The sequence below is a fragment of the Panthera pardus genome, unplaced genomic scaffold (assembly GCF_024362965.1).
Source record: "Panthera pardus isolate Hobbes unplaced genomic scaffold, ASM2436296v1 HiC_scaffold_12, whole genome shotgun sequence".
In the NCBI taxonomy this organism is placed as follows: Eukaryota; Metazoa; Chordata; class Mammalia; order Carnivora; family Felidae; genus Panthera; species Panthera pardus.
The window spans coordinates 94,606,535-94,629,298 of NW_026526677.1; the positions used below are offsets into that span (position 1 = coordinate 94,606,535).

The window sequence follows — 22,764 nt, forward strand, 5'->3', positions numbered from 1 at the left end:
CATTACTACCACCATCATCCAAAATACAGGTGCTAATCTAGGAGATCCCTGAAGTGTTTGGTAAATCAAAGAAGGAAAAGGAATAGAGATAGGACATTTACTGAGAATCTACCATGTGCTAGGCACATATCTTATTTACTTATAAAACTTCTTTTTAATCTGATGATAAGACTAAATATAGAAAACTATCCTGGCTCAGTTGGTTGAGTGTCAGACTTCGGCTCAGGTCATGATCTCACAGTTTGTGGGTTTGAGCCCCACACTGGGCTCTGTGCTGGCAGTGCAGAGCCTCCTTGGGATATTGTCTGTCTGTCTGTCTCTGTCTGTCTCTGTCTCTCTCTGTCTCTCTCTCTCTCTCTCTCTCTCTCTCCTTGCCCCTCCCCTGCTCACATGCTCTCTCTCTCTCTCTGAAAATAAGCAAAACCTAGAAGAAAAAAAAAAGCCTATCCTTATCCAAGGTCACATAGGTATTTCTAAAACCTATGTTTTCACCACACCATGCTACCTCCATAAACAAACACCTATGAAGTAAAAGGCACTTCAAAAGTTACCGCACTTGGGGCACCTGGGTGGTTCAGTCAGTTAAGCGTCCGACTTCGGCTCCGGTCATGATCTTGTGGTTCGTGGGTTCGAGCCCCGCGTCAGGCTCTGTGCCGACAGCTCAGAGCCTGGAGCCTGCTTCAGATTGTATCTCCCTCTCTCTGCCCCTCTCCCGTTTGTGCTTTGTCTCTGTCTCTGTCTCTCAAGAATAAATAAATCTTAAAAAAAATATATTTTTTTTAAGTAACCGCACTTAACCAAAAGCAGTTACAATCATGATATTGCATTTAGCCCTTGAAGCGACACTGCAAGTCAAGTCCCATTGCTCCTACTCAGGCCAGTTATCCATTGATTGCCCCTCAGGTCCAAATCCACCCTTCTTTGCCCTGACTCATGATGCTGGAGCTGTACCTGGTGAACACTCCGCTGGCCTAATAAGCCTCACTGGCGCCCCTAGTGGGCACTTGCCTGTTTACCAGCCCCAGCCTGCGGCACCTCAACAACCTTCTGTGCCACACACTGGGCCACCCCCACACTGTCTCCAGTGAACGTGGATCTCCACCTTTGCATGGGGATCACCCTTGTAGGTGTTTTCCTTCGTTGGGTTCTCTGCCTCAATCCTAAAGGTGGTGGCTGCTCCCTACATCTGTTATTCCTACGTTCTTCAGAGCCTTCTGTTTACCTGTTAATGATTCTCAACGTTGTATCATCCCTGTTCAACTCACGGCTGTGCTGTCTCCTGACAGAAGGCTCACTGATACACTGCCACAGCAATGAGCGAAAAGAAGCACCGTCCCTGCCCTCAAGTGATGCAGTAATAATGGCTAAAAGTACCTAAGAGCATTCTATGAGCCAGACGGAGATTTTGTGGATTTAGAATGTGTTCCTTCATTTCCTCTTCCCATCGACCCTACTTTACAGGGAGATAACTCAGAGTTTAAATAATTTCCTCAGGTCACAGAGACAGTGGACCGAGAAGCCAGGATAGGTCTCTCAGCACTCTTGACTCCACAGTCATCCACGCTGAAATGCTGCCTCCATCAACTGGCTGCAAAGAGCGACAAAGGGCCAAGGCAGTGCGAATGGGACGTATAAACACATCAATCTTTCACAAAGATGGGACAGAAGAAGGAAGAAGTTAAATTGTTAGCCAGAGAGGTCCACATATACCCAAAGAAATCAAAATATGACAAGGGGCCACCATGAAGGGTCTTTCAAGTTGGTCTCTGTAGTGCACAAGAGCTGGGGTACCCTGGTCGACAGATGCTCCAAAGACCCCACTAAACAACTCGTTCCAGATTTAACGCTCAGGATATTGCCCACGTGTTATGAACCACGCATGCAAGAGAACTGACAATCGGCACGCTTCCGCCCTGCCCTGAGTTCCCCCAGTTCAGACTTTAAGCCACGGAAGCTGGGTCGGGGGTGTCCGAAAGGGTATATTGATTGCCTGTGACCCAGCTGTAACCCAAGACATCGCATTAATACTGCATCTCTCACATGAGGAGCGGAGATGTCTATGTAATTAAAACCTGAAGCAAGACATGGGGGAAGGCGCTGAGGGTGCGGGCAGCTCTAACACGGCTCTGCTCTCGCTCTGTGGAGAGCCTGTGCCCCCACTGAGCCAGTGCCCAGTCTTTAGCGGCTATAAAAGCCACATAGGCTCTGGGCAGTCGGATAAGAAGACCTAGCCCCTAGCCTACTGGGAACAGAACTTTCAGGGCTTAGGGCTCCTTCTATACATTAGTCAAAGAAAGCCCCATTCGCCATGCCCGCCAACCCCCTCCTCCCAATTTTCTCCTAATCCTACACAAACAGAAGAATTAGCTTTTCTGAGTATCACCTTTTTCTTTTCCAAATGTTCCCAACCATCCATTCTAGATTTTCAGCCGGGATCAATTGTACATCCACCGAGTGGTCTATGCAGGTGGTTCCCAAACTTTGCCACACTTCAGAATCACCTAGAACGTTTTTACACATTCCCAGTGCACAGGCGCACCTCCTACCAATTACATCAGAATGTCTGGGGATGTTTTTAAAGATCTCCAGGTGACTGCAAATGCGGCAAAAATTTAGATACCACTGGTCTGTATGACTTCAACCTTAATTCTCTAGTAATGTAATATAGAAATTATTTCTGGGGTGCTTGGGTGGTTCAGCTGGTTAAGCATCCACCTCTTGATTTCGGCTCAGGTCATGATCTCACAGTTCGTAGGATCGAGCCCTGTATCAGGCTCCACAGAGCCTGCTTGGGATGTTCTCTCCTTCTCTCTCTGCCCCTTCCCCGCGCAACATAAATAAATAAACTTTCAAAATATACAGGGAAATTACTTCTGAAAGTATAGTCTAATAATCTGAATTCCCTAGAAATCAATTATTTTAATCTAAGACATTTTTCCTCTCTTTTAATGATTTTCCAACTAATAATCAGAACTGATACTCATTGAGAACTACATGCCAGGTCTTGTTCTAGGCACATTATGAAGGTTACATTGGGTTATATCTCAGTTAATCTTATTATTCCAATTTCACAGAAGAGAATTTGACCAATTTCACAGAAGACAAAAAAGATTATGAGCACATCTGTAAGTGTATTCGGTACACCTGAGATGTCTCCCATCGAGAACTAGAGACTTAAGCAAGTTTTAAGAAAGTCAAAATTGCCCTCTGTTCTTTTCTCTGATATTTGGGTTTTAATTCCACCCAGTTACATTTGCTCTATTCTTCTGGTTTTGAAAATCGCTCTTTTTAAAAGACAGGATGGGGGTGGCTGGGTGGCTCAACCGGTTAAGCATCCAGCTTCCGCTCAGGTCATGATCTGGCAGTCTGTGAGTTCGAGCCCTGCATTGGGCTCTGTGCTGACAGCTTAGAGCCTGGAGCCTGCTTCGTATTCTGTGTCTCCCTCTCTTTCTGCCCCTCCCCCACTCACACAGTCACTGTCTCTCTGTCTCTCAAAAATAAATGAAACATCAAAAAAAAATTTAAAAAAAAAGAGAGAGAGGACAAGTTTGGGTAAGTTTGGTGATATTCTTCAATGCAGTGAAAATTTCTCCTCCTAGATTTACAGAATCCAGGCAGGTGCTCAGTGGCCACAGCAAGAATCTATACAAGGTAGCCGGCATCAGACTGTTCTGTCCCCCACCCCCGCTAAGAAAGCACATGATCGGAACACCACACCTTGTGGGCAGAAAGTTCCAGGCAACTAACTGGAGTTGATTCCCGAAGAGGAAAAAAATGGAACTGGGGATAAATGAAATCATATCTGATCATGACTCTGTGGGAAGCAGGTAGGGGCAGGAATCGACGCGGGGTCCAGAAGCCACAGAGACATCGAAGAAGAAAGGGCGAAGAGGTATCAGGTGGGACTGGAGTCCGAAGGGCCAAATGGAAGGTCACCTAACAGAAAAAAGCAAGTTGTCCTCTTTCCAGGCAATTATAACTGCTCAAGCAAGAAGGTCCTGAACAAGAGACTGCAAGGAGGGTGGCCACAAGCAAGGCTGGAGCCCTTTAAAACATGGGCAAAGAGCTCATCTAATTACTTAATTATGCAAATTAAGTAGTTTTAAGTTTAACTTAGCCCTCAATCCCCGGGTTAACACAGGTTAGCATGGAAGAGGATTAAACAATGACACAGACCACTCAGTCCAGTGTTCTTTCCGCCACCCAGTCACCGAGTTCTGGATATGGTCTGCCACCAGCTACCCTCAGACCCTCCACCGTGACCCTCTCTGTCAAAGGGAGATAGCACCTGTTGTACAAAAGAGCGACTGGGAGAAAGAGAAGATGTAAGTAAGGTCAAGTGCAAGTCCCTGGGTCCGAGACACATGCAGGAATATTATCATGTAGTGGTAATTCTGCCTCCCAGAAACAGGCATTCGCTTTCCCAGCTCCGAACTGCCCTTGACCAAAGAGAACAGCCTCACCGAAGAATAATGCCTTCTCCGTAAAGACAGACCACACCTAATGGACAATCCCTCCCCAAAAGGTCATGAAATCCTGCTCCTTTGCCTCAATTTGGGATAATTCTGAGAGGCCACTCCAGAGCCAGAGCTTTTCACGGAACTGGTCAAAGCCTCCTGCAAGTTCGTTAAAGTTTAACTTCTTCCTCTGTCCAATTCTGATTCGGTCACTTACTTACAGGTCTGTTCCCAAGAGCCATTTCCCAATAAAGCTCCTGCAAGGCAAATTTGTCTGAGTCCTTTCCAGAGTCTCTTTCCAACCTAAGACATACCCCAATTACCATGAAGGAATGTGTGCGAACAGGGAGGTGCTGAGAGACGCACTGCTCAAGTGTAAGGAAATGGCCAAATCTCAAGACTCAGGAATTCAGTACAAGTCTGGGATGTCTAGAGAGTTCTGCCCCCCCCCCCCCGCCCCCGGGACAGGCAGATAACCATGGTAGGCCTTCTACCTCTGTCCACTACAGGATATTAGGGGAGACTAATCACCTCTCTGCAGAGGTAACTGACCTCTCTTTAATCCTGGATTAAGGTCTTTAAGAGGGAAACCTGCTTGCCGGTGCCCCACTTAAGATGTTGACATGTACTTAAGAAGAGAACTTGAGTCCCTCCTGCCACTGGCCAAAGGCTTGGGCAACATGACCATCCCTCCATCTCCCTCCACCCCCTACCCACTGTCCGTTTAGCTTAAAGAACCAGGAAGCTTGGGTGGCTAATGGAGCGGACATCATGAAAATCGCATTGCTAGGCACAACACTGGGTGCTAGCGAGAAAGACAGGAAGAGTGCTACGTTAGGGCAGAAGGGGGTGGGGGGATCATGATGAGTTAAGAAGAAATCCTAGCCAAAGCAATGACTGCCCCCAGGTGGGAGGTCTTTGGGCCATGCTAGAGACGCTGCTGTTGCCTCCCATGTGTCCTAGAAGCTTGGTTGGCCAGTGGGGCCAGGCAAGACCGAAAAAGCAGGTGGCAAGCAAAGCCCCGCAGCTCAGTTTTCAAGCATTGTGACCTAGCTCCTCCTAGAAATCAACCCTGAGTCTCCAGGAAGTCACTAAAAGGGCATTGGGAGAATTTCCATAATCTCTCTTGCCATGGGGTGGCACACAAGTATGGACTCCATTTTTCCCATACATGTCCAGCTGTGGCAGTCAGCCTGCTCAGTCACCCTCCCCAAAGGGTCTCGCTGGGCTGCTAATGCTATTGCTCCCAAGATGGGCCCCCCTCCGAGGCAGGGACCCAATATACACTTGATTCTAGATGAGGGCAATGCAGGCTAATGCAGGAGTGACTGACATATGGCAATCCCAAACTCGTGTTATAAAAGCGTCCACCTTCAGGAGGCTAGGCACCTAGAGGACTCTGGCGTGTGACCCTGGATGGGCCTCTGGGCCTCAGTTTCCCCATCTGGTATATGAAGGCGTTGGGTCTAGATGCCCCCCTCATTCCTCACCTCACACATGTCAAAGTGCTAATTAAGAACAAAAAGATGAGCTCTGTGACCACGGCGGGGGGGGGGGGGGGGGGGGGCAGAGCAGGAAAAGGCACTAATGCTGATCTATTAAAGCAGATAGGGCCAGTGACCCAAGCCATGAGTTCCTGGGTCCTAGTCTCTTTCTACTTTCCCCCTTTTGGCCACATCACCGCCTTGAACTAACTGCCTCTCCTCTTCCTACCTCTGCACCTCCAGCCTCTCCAGAGAAGAGCTAAAAAATGCTGTGCTGAGCAGCTGGCAGGTTCTCTCTCCAAACTCCAAGCCAATCCTCATTAGAGAGTTTCGGCACTGCCTGACCAGTCAACACCTCATGGGGGGGGGGGGGGGGGGGTATACAGGTAGGGGCAGAAGAGATGCGAGTAAGGAGGCAGGCTGGTGACACTTACCCGCATATGCTAGGACATCCTGGCAGTACAACACCCTCCAACCAAATTAAATCTCACCACAACCAAATTCCCTTCTCACAGTCCACACAGTGTTGACCCTTCAGCCGCACGCCCCGGACATGAGGCTGCCTAAAGCAGGGGGCGGGGGTGGAGAATAAGCCACTGGCCTGCTGGCAAGGACCTTTCTTCTCCAAAGCTTGAAGGAGTGTGGAAGGCTGGTTACTGGTGGGCAAAGACCAAAGCTCGGCACGGACCCAAACTACAAGGTGGCTTTGAGAATAATTAAAATAAATTTGCGGGGGCGCCTGGATGGCTCAGTTGGTTCAAGCGTCCAACTTCAGCTCAGGTCGTGATCTCACAGCTCGTGAGTTCAAGGCCCACGACTCGGAGCCGGGAGCCTGCTTCGGATTCTGTTTCTGCTCTCTCTGCCCCTCCCCCCTGAACGTGCACACTCTGTCTCAAATATAAATAAACGTCAAAAAAATAAATAAACGTGGGCCTCATGTGGGCCTCACTGACAGAAGCAAATGGAAGAGGTAATCAACTTCCCACAAATAATACTGGTAGGAGTGTACCTAGAAATACTGCCACACTTTACAAGGTCTACTGGTCAGACAAGATAAATAAGACAGCGTGGGTCTGCCCTACACAAAACTGCAGAGTAATTAGATATTTAGACTGTAGGACAGATGCCTCAGAGCAAGCAGGGCATCCCCTATTTGAAAAGAAGGAGGGAAGAAAGAAAGCCAACGGAGGAGCCTTATTTTTTTGTTTCTCCAAAGGGATGTTACCGGGTGGCATAACTGGGTTTGGAATACGAGGGGATATCCTAAGAGTTGTGGCAGCCACACATTGTAAGAGGCCGGCTCACAGAGGGTGAGTTCCTAGTCAAGTTGCTGGTTTCACATCCCCATCTCCTCCAGGAGGGTCCAGATGACCTTCCCAAACCTCCCGACTCATCCGCAGTCAGCATCTGTGGCAAAGCAGGCCCGAGTAGTAGATGATGTCCAGTGAGGCTCCAGCGTGTCAAAGAGCACACGGTCTTCCACTTTTTGTAGGGAAAACCACTGGGGATCTCCATCTGTTTCAATTCTGTACGTTCTTCTTCCCCAGACGGAGAGGTACGGTCTTCCTCTACTGTTAGGGGCCAAAAATAACATCCACAGCCTCTACCCAGCCCCAGCGTAGAAAGGCCTTTTGATCTCACTCAGCTCAGATCCTCACCCAAAGCAGTGATCTCCCCTGCAGCTCCTCTGAAGAGAAGGAAGGGGGGGAAAAAATGGAACTTTTCCATTGGCTTCCAAAATGATGAATCAATATTCTTAAGTGATAGGGCAGGTGGCCAAATCCTTCTCCTGGGGGAGGCTGACAAAATTAGTCTCTCCATCCACTGAGGTCCTGCTCCTGCACATCACTGTGGGTCTCTGAGCCACCAAAGGTATCAAAACCACCTCTCCCCTCCCCCCCCCCCCCAAGAACACAAATGGTCCTGTGAAGCTTCCTGGAAATCTTGTAAAATATGCTCCAGTAGGAGTGAGTGGATGCTAGGAAAACTCTGCCCACTGCCGCGTTCCCTGTATGCTGACATTTGCAATCAAGATGGAAAACATCCACGAGACGTGCCCCGGAGGACTGGCTTGTTTTCTTCTAAATAGTCTAGCATTTGACTCCCCCAAAACCCTTGTATCAGGATCTATAAAATACCACTGCCTGGGTGTATGGCATCAGAACCCTCTAGTCTCCCCACGGCCTTTTGTCCAGCCTTGATGATTTCACAGCACACCCTGGGGCGGGAATGGGGGCCAGGTAGGGGCCAAGTAGAAGTAGAAGAGCCCAGTCCTCCCAGGCTGGGTGTCTCTCCCCCGGCCTCCTCGACCTCACGCCATGTCCACAAGCAGCCGGAGAAATCTGACTCCTGAGTGCAAAGAGAAATGACAGAGCACGGGAAGAAAACGAAGCCCTGAGCTGGATACTTAATGTGGAAAACTCACGTCCAACAGGATCATTTCCAGAAAAGTAACGGTTTTGCAAAACCAAAAAGTTATAATAAAAACTTGTTTGCATGCTCAACCCTAGTGCCTATTTTGGCTCAGTGGTGCCCCTGAGGGTGGCGCCTCCCATGTACCCTTGGTTACACACCACCCCACCCCACCCCTGCTGAGCCCACCACGGACACTTCTGTCCATTCTCCTTCCTTGAGGTCAGGAAAGCTGTGCAGACGGTTCGATTTAACTCAGGGGACCGAGTTGGGTGTGGACAGTAATTATAATACCTTGTATTTATGTCGAGCTATTTCTGGCCTGAGTTTGTTTTCCCATCCTTCAATTCCCTCTGAAGAGGTCAGTCAGCCTTATAGATGTGGCCTCTGGCCTTTCTTGTGATAGCATTCCAATGCTTACCCACATCACCTCTCCTAGAGGTGGAAGCCAGGCAGGGATTTCTCTCCTTACTCTATAGGGCAGGGCAATGGTAGGCCGGCCTTTTCACAGCGAGTCACGGAGATGCACCTGAGAACTGCCAGTCATTTACTGAAGCCACCAAGGCCAGCTTAGCCAGGGGACTTTGCCACAAAAAGACTATTCAAATCATGATCTCTGACCTGGATGATCAGCTTATAGAAAGAAAGAAAGAAAGAAAGAAAGAAAGAAAGAAAGAAAGAAAGAAAGAAAGAAAAGAAAAGAAGGGAGGAGGAAAGAAAGAGAGAGAGAAAGAAAGAAAGACAAAAAAAAGATTTCACCAAAAACGTATATGGTGCTACTGATGTGTTAATTCTATTGTAAGAACTCTATAAACATCAACTCTGTTAATTCTCATAATCACCCTACGCAGCACATACTAGATTATCCCTATATTCCAGGTTAGAAAACTGAGTCACAAGAGAGGTTGAGGAACTTACCCAAGATCATAGAGATAGTAGCTGGTGGGGCCAGGATTCAAACCCAGTGCACCAGCTCCAGGGTATCTGCTCTTAACCACTAAAGAGAGGCTCCCTTGCTCAAATTCATGAGCCCCACCCAGACAGTCTGATTCCACATGTCCCCACATGATTCAGATGGCCAGCCAGGTGTCCAAAGTACTGAGTTAGTGGTTCTCAAGCTATGGTGTGCTTGTTGCTATTCAGATTCTGGGGCCCCGGAGGTTCTAGAACCGGAACCTAGAACGTACAGTTTTAACAAGCACCTAAGGTGGTTCCAGCGACGGCGGTTCACAAAAGGCACTTTGTAGAAAACCAGTCCTGTTGCTTCACCTGGACAAGTAAACAACTCATGGGGCACCTCACTGCAGCCTGCAGAGACCATTCATTCTCCACTAGAGCGGCTGCCCTGGGGGAGGGGGAGCCGGAGGCTGTGTGAGGGCTAGTCTGTTCTTTAGCCTTGGTGACTGAGGCTGCCTTCTGACTGCGGAGGAGGAGGGGAGGGTGGGTGACTGAAGACAGCTCACCGTCCCTCCACACTTGACAGGCTGCACATCAGAGGGGGACACGCGGTTGGTAACGGGAAAAGAAAAAAAGACTGGGCGGTCTGGGCCCCCATCTTCCACTGCCAGAACAATGGCCTCTTCAAATCCCTGGCATCTGAACTGGCAGCCGGCCACCAGGAAAGAAAAGAGCTCGCTGTCCCTTTAAGGACGCCCTCTCTCCGCAAAGGTCAGAAATGCCAGCTCAGCCTGCCCAGCGGCTGCCGTTTTGCCACTTTGGTGCCCCGGGGCCCTGGGCCGTGCTCCTCCCTCCAGCTGGTTCTCTGGGCACCTGCTGTCTTCTGAAAAAGGCAGAGCACCTGGGGGGACAGCTGCCGCTCTAAATGAGGTTCAGCGATCCATCCGGCAGGAACTGCTGATGTGCAGGGAACCCAAGACCTCATTTGCCTCTCAAAATCATCCCCCCCCACCCAGGAGAGTCAGCCCCAAGAAAGTGGAGCTTGGGGGCCAAGGTCAGAAAGATGACTACAGGAGGGGGGATGGGGTCAAAAAGAAAACTGACCAACGAATGGATGCTCCAAGAGAAACATGGTATTTCGTCCAGAAGAGCAAAAGCTGATGAATGAAAGATCCAGAAATCACAAAGAGATGGGGGTAGAGGGTGGAGGTTGGGAGGAAAGGGCGAGGTGTGGGGTGGTGGCAGGCAATGCAGGGGAGGGGTGGGGCAAGGGCTCTCCTCCCACAGGGTTCAACTGCTACCACTTTATGTAACCCGGGCAGCCTCCCTAACTTCCCTGAGCCCCAGTTTCTCTGTAATTTGGCGTTTACTGAAGAGCAAATAAATACCAGAAACTAATAATGGCTGCTATATTAGGGTACTAGCCACTCCACGTGGGTCTCCCAGGCAGCTCAGATGGTCAGACTATGTGCTCAAGAAGCCTGAATCCTAGACCACACCACCGGTTCGAAGTCATCTTGCAAATATGTGCCATGAGGAAAAGGGGCACTCATTTAGCAAATGGCATGGGTTGGTGCAAACCAGGATTCTCCTGGAAAAACAGCTCAAAATTAGTCATCTATTCGTAATATAAAGCAGGGGTCGGAAACTTTTTCTGTAAAGGGCCAGATAGCAAATATATTGGGCTTTGCAGACCACAGAGTCTGCCATCAGCACTGAACTCTTCTTTCCGTAGGGTTAAAACAGCCAGGGACAACATGGAAAGGAAAGAACGTGGCTGTGTCCCAATAAAACTTTATTTACAAGAAGAGGAGGCAGGCTGACGGAGGGCTTTCGTGGAAGAAAGGGTGAAATCCTTACGGGATTTATTCCTTAAGGAATAAAAGATATGGAGGCAGAAACCTATTTCTTGCTCTTCTACGCTGGGATTGTATTGTACCCACTAATTTGATTTCCAAGAAAAGCTTCCGGCCAACACCAGCCAACTGCAATGACTCACGCGGAATCCTTCAGCATCTAGGTCCAGAGTTTGCTTAGCATCTCTTTGCCCTTCCAAGCCCTCTTTTTCTTGTTCTTCTGGACTTCTATTCCTTGAGATTGGAAGCTCGGAAGAGGCAGGGTCTCCTTCCTCGGCAAGGTTAGCGGGGTACTGACCAAATGGCCCACCCTTCGAGGTGTCCTCCTCGGCATCCCTCACCGCGAAAACGTCCACCGCCCGCCCAGCTTCCCAGGCTGCGGCGGGCCGGGGCCCTTCACGTCTGTCCATCTTCCTGAATGGCTATGCATCTCAGTGCTATGCCTATTTTCACTCATTCAGGGGAATGTCTACTGTATGGTGAGTAAACCTTAGAAAAGGCCAACTTCACCTCCGTCTTGAGTGGAGCTGGAAAAAGGCTGATACGGTGCGTCCTCTCAGAGGGCCACCCTCCTGTTCCTTGTGTTCCGTTCCCACTCCCTGGAGTCTTTCTACCCCAGAGCCCAAGCACTTCAAGAATAACTTTCCTCAACTGTACGAACAACGTTTGTCATGACAATTTCTAACTGGCACTAAAAGCAGGGAGCATAAAAAAAGCTGAGAAATGAGGAGACAGATCAAAAGCAAAGGAGGTGGGAAAAAAAAGCAAAAAAAAAAAAAAAAAAATCACTACTTCAAATTAAAAAAAAAAAAAAAAAACTGTTTGCTTACATCATTCTATCTGCATAAAATGACCTCACTCCACGAATCCCTCCTATGCGGCCCCAACCTTCCTTCAAAAGCTCTGCTCTCAATGTACCTTCCCCAGGGCGACTTCCCTGATGAACTCCCCCATATCTCTACAGCATCCCCTGGAATTCTCCAGTGTGGTTCACTGTTGCTTATGTACCTAATGCATGGTGTATGTCAGCCTACGGGTCCTAACCCTTATAATGCCACCTGCTCAAAACCCACATGATAACTTTTCCTTCTTCCACATGTAATTGGCCAGTGCTCTCCTGAGACTGTTGCTTTGGCCAAGGCTCTGCTTCCATGGAACAGCTCCTGCTATCTCACGTTATCGTCAGTGACCTGTTACCACTGTTCACACCACCATTCCTTCCTTCATTCATTCGGTCATTCGTGCGTTCAATAAAACACACGTGGAATATTCACGTGCCAAGCAGTGTCCCATAGATTGTCGTTCATCTCATGTGCAAATTCATTTAATCCTCAGGCCAGACTATTATTAACACGTAACTGGCACACAACAACAGAGGTGATTTCAGAAGGAATTATGGTAAATGCGGGCACCTGCTGGGAAATGGTAGACTGTCGTACTCTGGGAAAGAAGTGCTCGTCTACCTGGTGCTCTGATGCCAGGAAAATGGACGGGACCTATCACAGTCCCCTCTAGGCCTGTGCTGTGTAATTTAATCACCCGGGTTTTATAAAAGTAGATGCAATTATATGTCAAAATGAACCGATGCATTAAACTTAAAAAACCAAATCCCAGAAGGACTCAAAGAAAGCAAAAGTGAATGTGTATACGGTACTGGTTTGGGAGGAACTTTCTGTGAATAATGCCAAACACAGAAACCATAGAGGACAAGAGTGATTAATTAACTGGATCACAAACAAATACACTTCTATGTGCCGAAAACAGCCTGAAGTTAAGACACACCGCCCAGGGAAAATACTTATTACATGTATGACCTAAGGGTGAATATCCTTATTCCAGTCGAGTCCTGAGAGATGAAAAAGACAAACACCTCAACAAGGAGGTGGGCAGAGAACAAAAAGGTATTTCACAGGAGAAATACATGGGTAATAAGGAAATTAAAAGCATGTCACCAAGGATCAAAGAAAGAGACGCAAATGAATGCAACTCTAAGATATCACTTGTGGATTATCAGATTGGCAAAGACTAAAAAGAATGGTAATGCCGAGGCACGCAAGGACAAGGGGAAGGAACAAACACTCATAACTTGCTGGCGGGTGTGTAAATTGGAACGACCTTTCCGAAGGGCAACTTGGCGCTCTGTATTAAAGCTGCTGACCTAGGGGCGCCCCGGCTGGCGCAGTGGGTAGAGCATGCGAGTCTTGATCTCAGGGTTGTGACTTAAGCTCCACAGTGAGTGTAGAGATTACTTAAAAATAAAAACGGAAAAAAAAAAAAAAAAAAGCTGTTGACCTAGAAATCTGGCTTCTAAGGTATTTACCTGAAGAATGTTAGTATGACATTATTTTTAATCTTGAGGAATAAGAAATAACCTAAGTGTCAAACAGGAAGAGAATAGACAAGTACTTGCATATTTGCAATACTGCCCCTTAAACGTAATTATGTAAATCAATATTTATTATTATAGAGAGATCAGATGCTGTTAATTAAAGGATTCCAGAACAGTGTATAGAACGAGTTATAAATTTCACCTATGTTTATCTATGTATAGTATACATAGAAAAAATAGCTCAAAGGATAAAAACCAAAATATTAACAGTGATTATCACTGAGGGGTGGTATTATGATGGACTTCTTTGACTTTGTATTTTCTAATGTTTCTACCAACATTAGAATACGCAGAGGCAATGGGTGATGCAAAAAAACCATAAATATTCAAACAAGTTAAAACTACTGATAATCTTTTTCTGGAAAAAAGCTCTTTACTTCTGATTTTTGGAAGAGAGAAAATATGTAAAAGAACTCTGAAAAGCAGAAAGGACTATACAAATCCAAGAGGGCCATCAATTATCCAGCAAATCTGTTCTGGGCACCAACTATGTGTAAAGCCTTGTAGAGAGCACCAGAAGATAAAACAAAATTTGGAATGACTCTCTCGTTTCGGAAAAGATTTAATATGTTATAAAAGACAGAATGATGCTTTGATCCAAGACTGAAATGATGGGGATCCAACTGAAGTGCACAGAGAATGGGAAAGGACGAATTAATTCCTAACTGGAGATGAGATAAACCTGGGGTGGACTTCTTCAAGGTGAGAATGAAGACAAGTCTGAAAGAGAAATGGGATTTCTACAGCCAAAGACCGGAGAACCATAAGCAAAGGGGTAACATAACCCAAGACTGCAGTGATAGGACACAGTACGTGGGCGACACGCCCCTCGCTAAGGAAAGGAGTGTCGGGATGGTGGGGACAGTAGAGCCCCGTGGAAGTGTGGAGTGACGACGAGGCTGGACAGTCACCATGGAGCCAGAATGGGGAAGGCCTGAAGTGCCATGCCCCAGTGTCCGCTGTATTTTGTAGGTTCCTAGGGGCCAAGTTCAGTTTTAGGGGTTGGAAATCTGACCTGTATGATAGATGAATCATTAATGGACCTCAAGAGTTCCAGGAAGAGATGAGGTTATTCAGCCATAAAAGGGGGAAGAAGTGCTGATACATGCTATGACTTAAACGAATCTTGAAAACATTACACTAAGTGAAAGAAGCCAGTTCATGATTCCATTCATGAAAAGTCCAGAACGGGGGACTCTACAGAGACAGAAAATAGATTAGTAGTTTCCGGGTTGTGAGGGTTGGGATGGGGGGGTGGTGGTTACCTGCTAAAATGTACGGACGGGGTTTCTTTCCGAGGTGATGAAAATGTCCTCAAATTACCCGTCGTCTTGTTGCACATATCGTGAATATACTAAAATCCACTGAATTGTACACTTTAAATGAGTTGTGTGGTATGTGTATCATATCTCAAGAAAGCTTTTAAAAAAAGAAGAAGAATAAAAAGCGATCAGCCAGGTGGCTACTGCAATAGGCCAAGCAAGGAATGGAAGGTTGGTTATGAATTAGGACAGTGACAGTAAGTCATGGGAAAGGACAGAGGACAAACCAGAGAGGCTGCAAAGAGAACTAACTATGTGGAGAATGAGGAAGAACAAAGGAAAAAATAGCTCTGAAGCTTCCAACGTGAATGATTAGGGCAAGAGGATGTGAAGAGAAGGCTGGCTGGGAGATTATCATAAATATGCTTTCTGCACAGCCAGGGGCTTGGCCCCTGCAGGCAGCGAGGAAGCAGAGAGAGAGAGGTGAGGGCCTGGGGTTCCCAGCCCTTCTCCTGGCAGTGGTGGTGAGAGACGTCTTTTGTGACTGGTGACAAGTACCAATTCCGTTTAGCAGGAGGGATCAGCTCAAAAGTGGTCCTAACTTAGGCTTGGAAATATACTCGGGGGAAGGTGCACAGAGAAAGAAGGTTAGGACGGCAATAAACAAGAAAAACCAATTGTACAGCTGCACACACAATAGTGTCAGCATTTAACAGAGCGGAGTACTGCTCTAGGTCCAGAGTTTTGTAAAAAGGAGTACCATCACGGCTTCCATAAACGTAATGGCTCATACAAAGACGGCTCAAGAGGTGAATGGCAGCGGTTAGCTCCTCTTACCAATGTGCCTCCCAGGAATACAGATTTACTCCACTTGTTTATATCAAAGAAGAAGACAAGAGCATGAAGTAGAAACGCTTGGTTCACGGAATCAGAGATTTAAAAAAAAAAAAAAGCCGTTTGAGGGTCGCCTGGGTGCCTCAGTCGGTTAAGCGTCCGACTCTTGATTTTGGCTCAGGCCGTTATCTCACAGTCTCATGAGTTTGAGCCCGACGTGGGGCTCTGTGCTGACAGCACAGAATCTGCTTGGGATTCTCCCCCTCTCTCTGCCTCTCCCCTGCTTGCGCTCTGTCTCTCTCAAGATAAATAAACTTAAAAAACAAAAAAGTCATTTGAACAAGCAAGGGTCAACAGAGACTCCATAAATAAGAGTATGCTTTAGACTCAAAAGATGGCTAAAAAATAATCATCATCACGTGCACAGCAGATCACCTCCAAAAGCCCAGTGGTGACAGTTCCCAAAATTTGCATCCTGGGGCTTGTGGAGTTGAGCCTCTGGGAAACAAAGGCGTTTTGCATGTCATCATGCCACCGGATATAAACTCCGACCATTCAGTAAGGCATAAAGAGTTGAGGTCGCTGCAGGGAAGCTATTATGAAACAGTGAGGCTCCCAGTCTCAGGAGAATGGGTCCAAAAAAAGATCTTAACTGGAAGATAAATCTATTTGCACTCCAGCAGGAGAGGGATCTGAGTCCCTCTGTGGAATTTTCCTACAATATGCAGCACTGGGAGTCCGGGTCTGGCTCCCCACTACTTTAGTCAAGCCCCCCACCCCTCCGCCCCAAGGCAAGGACTGGTTGCTCCTGGTCTTTGTGTTTCTACCACGAGCCCAGTGGGCACTCCAGAAATATTCAAGTAAACAAACAAATAAATGATTAAGAAGAGGACGGCAAGAATCCAGTGGGCACTTGAGACTATTAAAGGGTCCTGTACTCCAGAGAACCTTAGCCTGAAGTCCATGGGCATCCAGAAGAGAGAAAATCTGCTGTTCTAATCTCAACTATCATCTTAGAGATGTGGGCGCTGGTGCCTTGACGAAGAAGGTCACACGCTCACTGAGTGGCAAAACATATCCTAGCCTCCAGTTAAGTGACCAAGTGACCATACCCGGAGGGGGCAGCAGACAGAAGAGTTCCAGCAGCGAGACTGAAATACATGATTTGGGAGGCTGTTAACTTCAAAGAAGGAGTAAAACTGACTGAAAGTAAAACTTTCCTGGCTGTTCCAGGAAAGATCATGATCAGAGTTCTCTGTATCCATCCAGGGCGTGAGAGACAACTGTGGATGTTAAGTATGTGGAGAGCCAGGTTATGACCATGCTCTCTTTTTGCACAATGTCAAACGTAAGACAATGACAATTTTAACAGCAGCTTAACCTTTATAAGGTTACAATGGGCCAGGCCTCCCCCTGAGTACCTGCTCAGGAATTATCTTCCCAAAGCCCTCCAAGGTCAGGTGGGATTAGCTCCATTTTATAGATGAGAAAAATCAAGGCTTGACAGAGTAGGTAACTTGCCCAGAATCACCCAACCAGAAAGGAACAGAACCACCTACGCCTGTCCCTTAGGGTCCCCCACAGAGCTAAAGGGAGGGAGCCCTGTGCTAGGGGCAGCCATTCGAGTCCAGAGTCCGTCAGAACAAAGAGGCACTGCCTGAGAAGTGTAACATACCCGTAACATACCCCCTAGGGGAGGGGGGACGGGGCAAGAGTACTCGGCCCAGGTGCAGGTGCACAGGTACATAGTCAGTGCTCAGTCCCCAAGACCTGCATTTTCTGGGGCTTATCCTCCCAGCCTTTGAATATTTTCACAAATCTTATACAACAAACAAACAAACTGAATGGCTTTCAAATATTTAGGCATTGTTATAATGCTTAACTGGATGACGAACAATGTTTAATTTTTCTCCTTTAAGTTGAACAGCTATACATTATATACTTTCTTTTGGATGCATGATACGTTCTACAAATTAAAAACAAAAAACAAAAGACAATTTTTTTTTTTTAAATAAACCCTGACCCAGCCCCAAAGTGAAGCCACCAGATCAGCAATGACAAGGGTCATGGTTCAGCACAAAAGTGAACACTTTGCAAAACTGTTCTACTATATGATCGCCTGATACAAACGACACCACTCCCCAGAAAGACCACCACACCTCCGCACCAAACCCTTCCTAAATTGTTAAGTTTAAAGCTCTAAACTTTGGGGGCACCTGGGTGGCTCAGTCAGCTAAGTGTCTGACTCTTGATTTCAGCTCAGCTCATGATCTCATGGATCGCCAGATCGAACCCCACTTCAGGCTCTGCACGAACAGTAAGGAACTGGCTTGAGATTCTCTCTCCTTGCTCTCTCTGGCCCTCCCCCATGCGCTCTCTCAAAATAAATAGACATTTAAAAATAAATAAATAAAGCTCCAAATTTCTACCAATAAACACTTTTCCCACTAAGTCAAGTACTTAAGTGTAGAGGTTAAGAGCACAGGCTTTACAGACAGACAATTTCAGTTTTATCCCAGTTCTGCCAATAACCATGGGGTCCTGGCCCTGTTACTTAAACCTCTTTTGAGACACAGTTTCCTTACCTGTAAAAAAGGGATAAATACCACCTTCCCTGTCGAGTTGTGTGAGGGTTACATGAGATAAAAAAGAGAGAAGGGGGGGATAGAGAGAGAGAGGGAGAGAGAAGGGGAGGAAGGGAGAAAGGAAGGGAAGATGGAAAGGGAGGGAGGGGGAGAAGAGAGAGAGAGAGAAAGAGAGAGAGACAAAGAAAGAGAAAGAGAGGAAGGAAGGAAGAAAGAGGTGCACCGGGGCGGCTCAGTCAGTTGAGCTTCGGACTAAACTTCAGCTGAGGTCATGATCCCAGGGTTGTGGGATCAAGCCCTGCGTCCAGCTCCTCGCTGAGGGTGGAGTCTGCTTAAGATTCTCTCTCTCTCCCTCTCCTCTCTCCCCCACTCATGCGCTCTCTCTAAAATAAAATAAATTAAAAAAGGAAAGAGACAAATAAAGAAAAGCTCACAGAAGCATTGTTTTTAATTTGCAACACTATTCTTCTTGCCTGCTCTCAAACCACCCACTTACGCTCCAGGCCCCAGAACATCTTGCCCACCAAGTTTGGAAATACATCTCCACCCTCTGTGGTCATCCTGAACCCGAGGGCTTCTCCCGGCTGAGTACAGCAAGCCCACATGTCTCTGCCTCACCTGTGAGACGATCCTATCTGTAGGTGGAACCTGTCTTACCATTTGAGTATCTACCCCCGTGTCCCCACACACCCCTGCATTCTGATCAGGACACGCAGCTCTTGCTTCCTGCCACCAGGCCCTCACTGTGGTTTCTGTGGTCTAGTTCTTGCTTCTTCCCTGTCTAGTTCTTTCTCTTGAAATTTCGGGCGTCCTCGTCGTTCAAGGCTCAACCCTCAGGAGGGCTGGGTGGCTCAGTCGGTTGAGCATCGGACTGACTCTTGATTTCGGCTAGGGTCATGATCCCAGGGTTGTGGGATCGAGCCCTGCGTCAGCCTCCGCATTGAGCATGAAGCCTGCTTGGGATCCACTCTCTCTGTCTCTCCCTCTACCCCTCTCCCTGACTCACGGTCTCTCTAAAAAATAATAAAAATAAATACATACATACATACATATCAGGCACTCATTCTACCTCCTCTTTAGCCCTTCTCCATTTACTTTGCTCATCACTGCTCTCTCCCTCTCCGTTCTTGCATACCTTTCTAGTTGTAATTCGTCTTCATTAAACACCTTCATAGATTACCTTGCCAAATTCTTCTAACTTTTCAAGAGTATCAGTCTTCTCTCTCCTCACGGGCAAAGCCCGTGTTCCAGCTGCTTTATAACTGTGGTGGTTAAGAGCACGATCTTAAGTCAGACTGCCAGCTTGAACACTTTAGGGGCTGTGTGATCTTGAGCTGATGACCTAACCTCTCTGTGCTTCGGTTTAATGATTTGTAAAATCTACACCATAATAACATATAGATCAAAAAAACAGCTCTGGGCTAATATATAGAAAACATTTAAGATACGCGTGATATAGTAAGTTACGGTAGAAGTATTAGCTATTACTATTAATATCCTTATCCTTACTATTATCCTTATCCTTACTATTAATATCCTTATCACGGTCACCGTTATGGTTTTTTGAACACTGTTACAGCGTTTTGAATAAGACCGCTAGCTCTACTAAAGTATCCAGTGAAAACATATCACTTTGCTGCATTTGAGAGGCATCTTTATCCGTCTAAACTAGGGGGCAGCAAACTTTGTGTAAAGGGCTAGACAATAAATAGTCTAGCTTTGTGGGCCATAGGTGTCTGTCGTAACTGCTCAGTTCTGACACTGTACCACGAAAGCAGCCACAGACAATGCCATACACCAACGAGTGTGGCTGGGTACAAATAAAACTTTATTTATGGACATTAATATCTTAATTTCATATAATTTTCACATGTCATGAAATACCACTCTTCTCTTGATTTTTTTCAACCATTTAAAAAATGTAACAACAAACAAACAAACAAACCCCCAAAACATACTTAGCTGCATGAAAACAGGCAGCAAGTTGAACTTGACCCCTGGCTGTTGGGTGCTGACCCCCTGGTCTAAGGTTACACAAGTCCTTCCAAGACATTTCAAATCAAGGCCTTTATCCTACAGGCAATAAGAAAGCCATCAGCGGGTTTTCAGGAGGGGGGTGGGCCCATGGCTGCACTTCCATAAAAGCAGCTATGTGGCCATGACTGGTGCCCAGCAAGACTCCTGGTTCTCCTCCCCTCCTGCCCTTCAGAAGCCTACTGTTTCCCGGCCTTCCTGTGGTCAGGCCACTTGATGACCATGGACCATGCTGAAGGGCAAGGGCAGCGTGCTCGCTTCCGAGGAGAAGCACCGAAGAGCCAGGCTCTCCTGCCCCCTGACCTCTGCAGTGACTGCGGAGGGGGCGCCAGGAGATCTACGGCCTAGATCACCGAGCCACCGTATGCCCCACAGAGGACAGCCTCCCTGGGGTCTTTTCCAGAGCCTCAGAGGGGCTTGCAGTGCTCAAGAGTTAGCTTATGATGAGTCAAGCTACTGAGTTTGGAGGGGGCGGGGGAGGACAGTGGTTGCTGTCAGAGCAGAACCTAGCCTACCCAGTTTAACTCAACATCTTTGTGCAAATAGGAACCAAAGAACAGCGTTAAGGGTAAGGACACATAACGACATCTAGCAGTATCTACTTTACCCAGTCTTTCACCTTAGCTCATTTGGGAAACAAACGTCCGGCCTTCTGGACAAGGGATCAGAAGTGTTCTATCACAAGAAGCCCCAAACCATCTCTTCCAAAAATGAAATTCAATGACAAAAAGTCTCCGAATGGCCAGGAGAAAGGGTCTCTAACCAGAACAAAGAAGCCCAAGTGCCCCCTATCCGCGGGGGGGGGCGATCCACTCAAAGACCCCCAGCGGACCCCTGAAACCACAGGCAGACCGAACCCTATACAGACGACCCTTTTTCCCACAGGTACACACCTGTGATTAAGTTTAATTTACAAATTAGGCACAGTAAGAGATTAACAACAAATAATAATAGAACGATTATAATATACTGTAATAAAAAGTTCTGTGAATGCGGTCTCTCTCATCCACACACACACAAAATGCCTTATTCTTCTATACTCACCCTTGTTGTGATGATGTGAGATGACAAAATGCCTACGTAAGAGGAAGATGTGAGGGGGACAGGGGGGTGTCATGGCACTGTGTTGGGCTCCTACTGACCCTCTGAGGACACGTCAGGAGGGTCACCTGCTTCCAGACCACAGCTGGCCACGGTAGCTAACACCTCACGAAGCAAAACCACGGATAAGGGGGGACTGCTGTCCCTCCAATCTGATTTGCTTTGACACCATCCCTGTCAACCATCTCCCACTCTAATACAGTACATTTCTTTCTCCTTAGACTAATGCTAATGGTGGCAAGAAGAACAATAAATCATGTGGCCTGCCATTCATTTCAAGCCAGGTGCAGTTCCCAACGTAGAAACCTGGGTAAGAGGTGGGAACGGCCCACCCTTTGAAAAAAAAAAAAAAAAAAATCTGTAGAGTCAGATCACAGCTGTCCTGATCACTCATGGGATTTAAATGCTTAGGTGACCGGCACTCCGTGCCCTGGATGTGACAGACCATGGGGAAATCCCCGATTCCCATCCCACCAAATAATAAAGTAAATCTTGCACTGTTAGCTAGAGGGTGTGCCTGCTGGGGGATGTTTGTAAATGAGCATTTAATATTTTCAAATGAAGGTTTTTTTTTTTTTAGTATTTCCTGCTGGCTAGGGAAGCACACCAGAGTCCACATTACGAGCGACTGCTCTGTAAGAACTGTGGCCTTTTTCTAAACCATGAGTGAAAAGGAAGCTGACAGACAGACTAATCCGCCCAGCACTGTCATTTAACCCTGCTTTCAAAACAACTACCACCCAAGGCAAACAGAAATCACCTACCAAGGCCACACAGCAGGCGAGGAGGTGGTTACAAGGTTTGGATTCTTCAGAGTCCAGTCGGCTCTCCAGAATCTCAAGCTACTGAGCGACCCCAACCTTCACTGCAGCTCACCTCCCGGTAAGCATCTGAATGCCTTGGGAAGCCTGGCTCTGAAGGAGGTCACACGCAGGCCTTCCTCCTCCTCGAGAGAAAATGTCTCACAGAAAGAACCTCGAATGAGAAAAGTATAACCTGGTCTGGACCCTCCCCAGAGAAAGAAATTCCAAACTTTTTCTTTATGTCTAACTTAAATCCTCCCAGGCACCGTCACCCGTTTCTCCTTTCACGGGTCTACAGCAGGGCTAAAGAAGGAACAGTGTTCCACTTGTTTGCAGGTCCGAAGGAAAAAAAGCATACTGGACGGCTGATCTTTGGTATCTAATGAAATACGGATGATCACAAATCTCCATGAAACACGGAGGAAATCGAAAATGAAGTTCGGTCCCCGCTACCTGGGGAGGCCCTAAGTGAGCAGGGTCCCTCACACAGCGCTCACATTCCTCAAGAAACGGGGTGAAAGCTCACTCACCTGCTCAAACACAAACAGGAGCTCAAAACTTCTCTATGTGCGGACCACGGCCTGGCCACAGAAATGCTTCCCCTGCAACGTGTCGAGAACTGTACTCTCGTTCCTCTATTTTCCCAGAAC

The 22,764-nt window shown here is 47.2% G+C and overlaps 1 protein-coding gene across 13 annotated transcripts in view; it reads right to left on the reverse strand.

The window, feature by feature from the left end:
- Positions 1-22,764, reverse strand: part of GRAMD1B (GRAM domain containing 1B) — a 242,468-nt gene that overhangs the window by 68,550 nt on the left and 151,154 nt on the right. The window contains exon 1 of one of the 13 annotated variants that reach the window (XM_053900337.1): positions 9,272-9,295. The exons of the other annotated variants lie outside the window; for them this stretch is intronic. The gene's annotated coding sequence lies outside the window, so the exon portion shown is untranslated. Of the gene's footprint in view, positions 1-9,271; positions 9,296-22,764 lie in introns of those variants that run through there. 13 annotated transcript variants of the gene reach the window in all.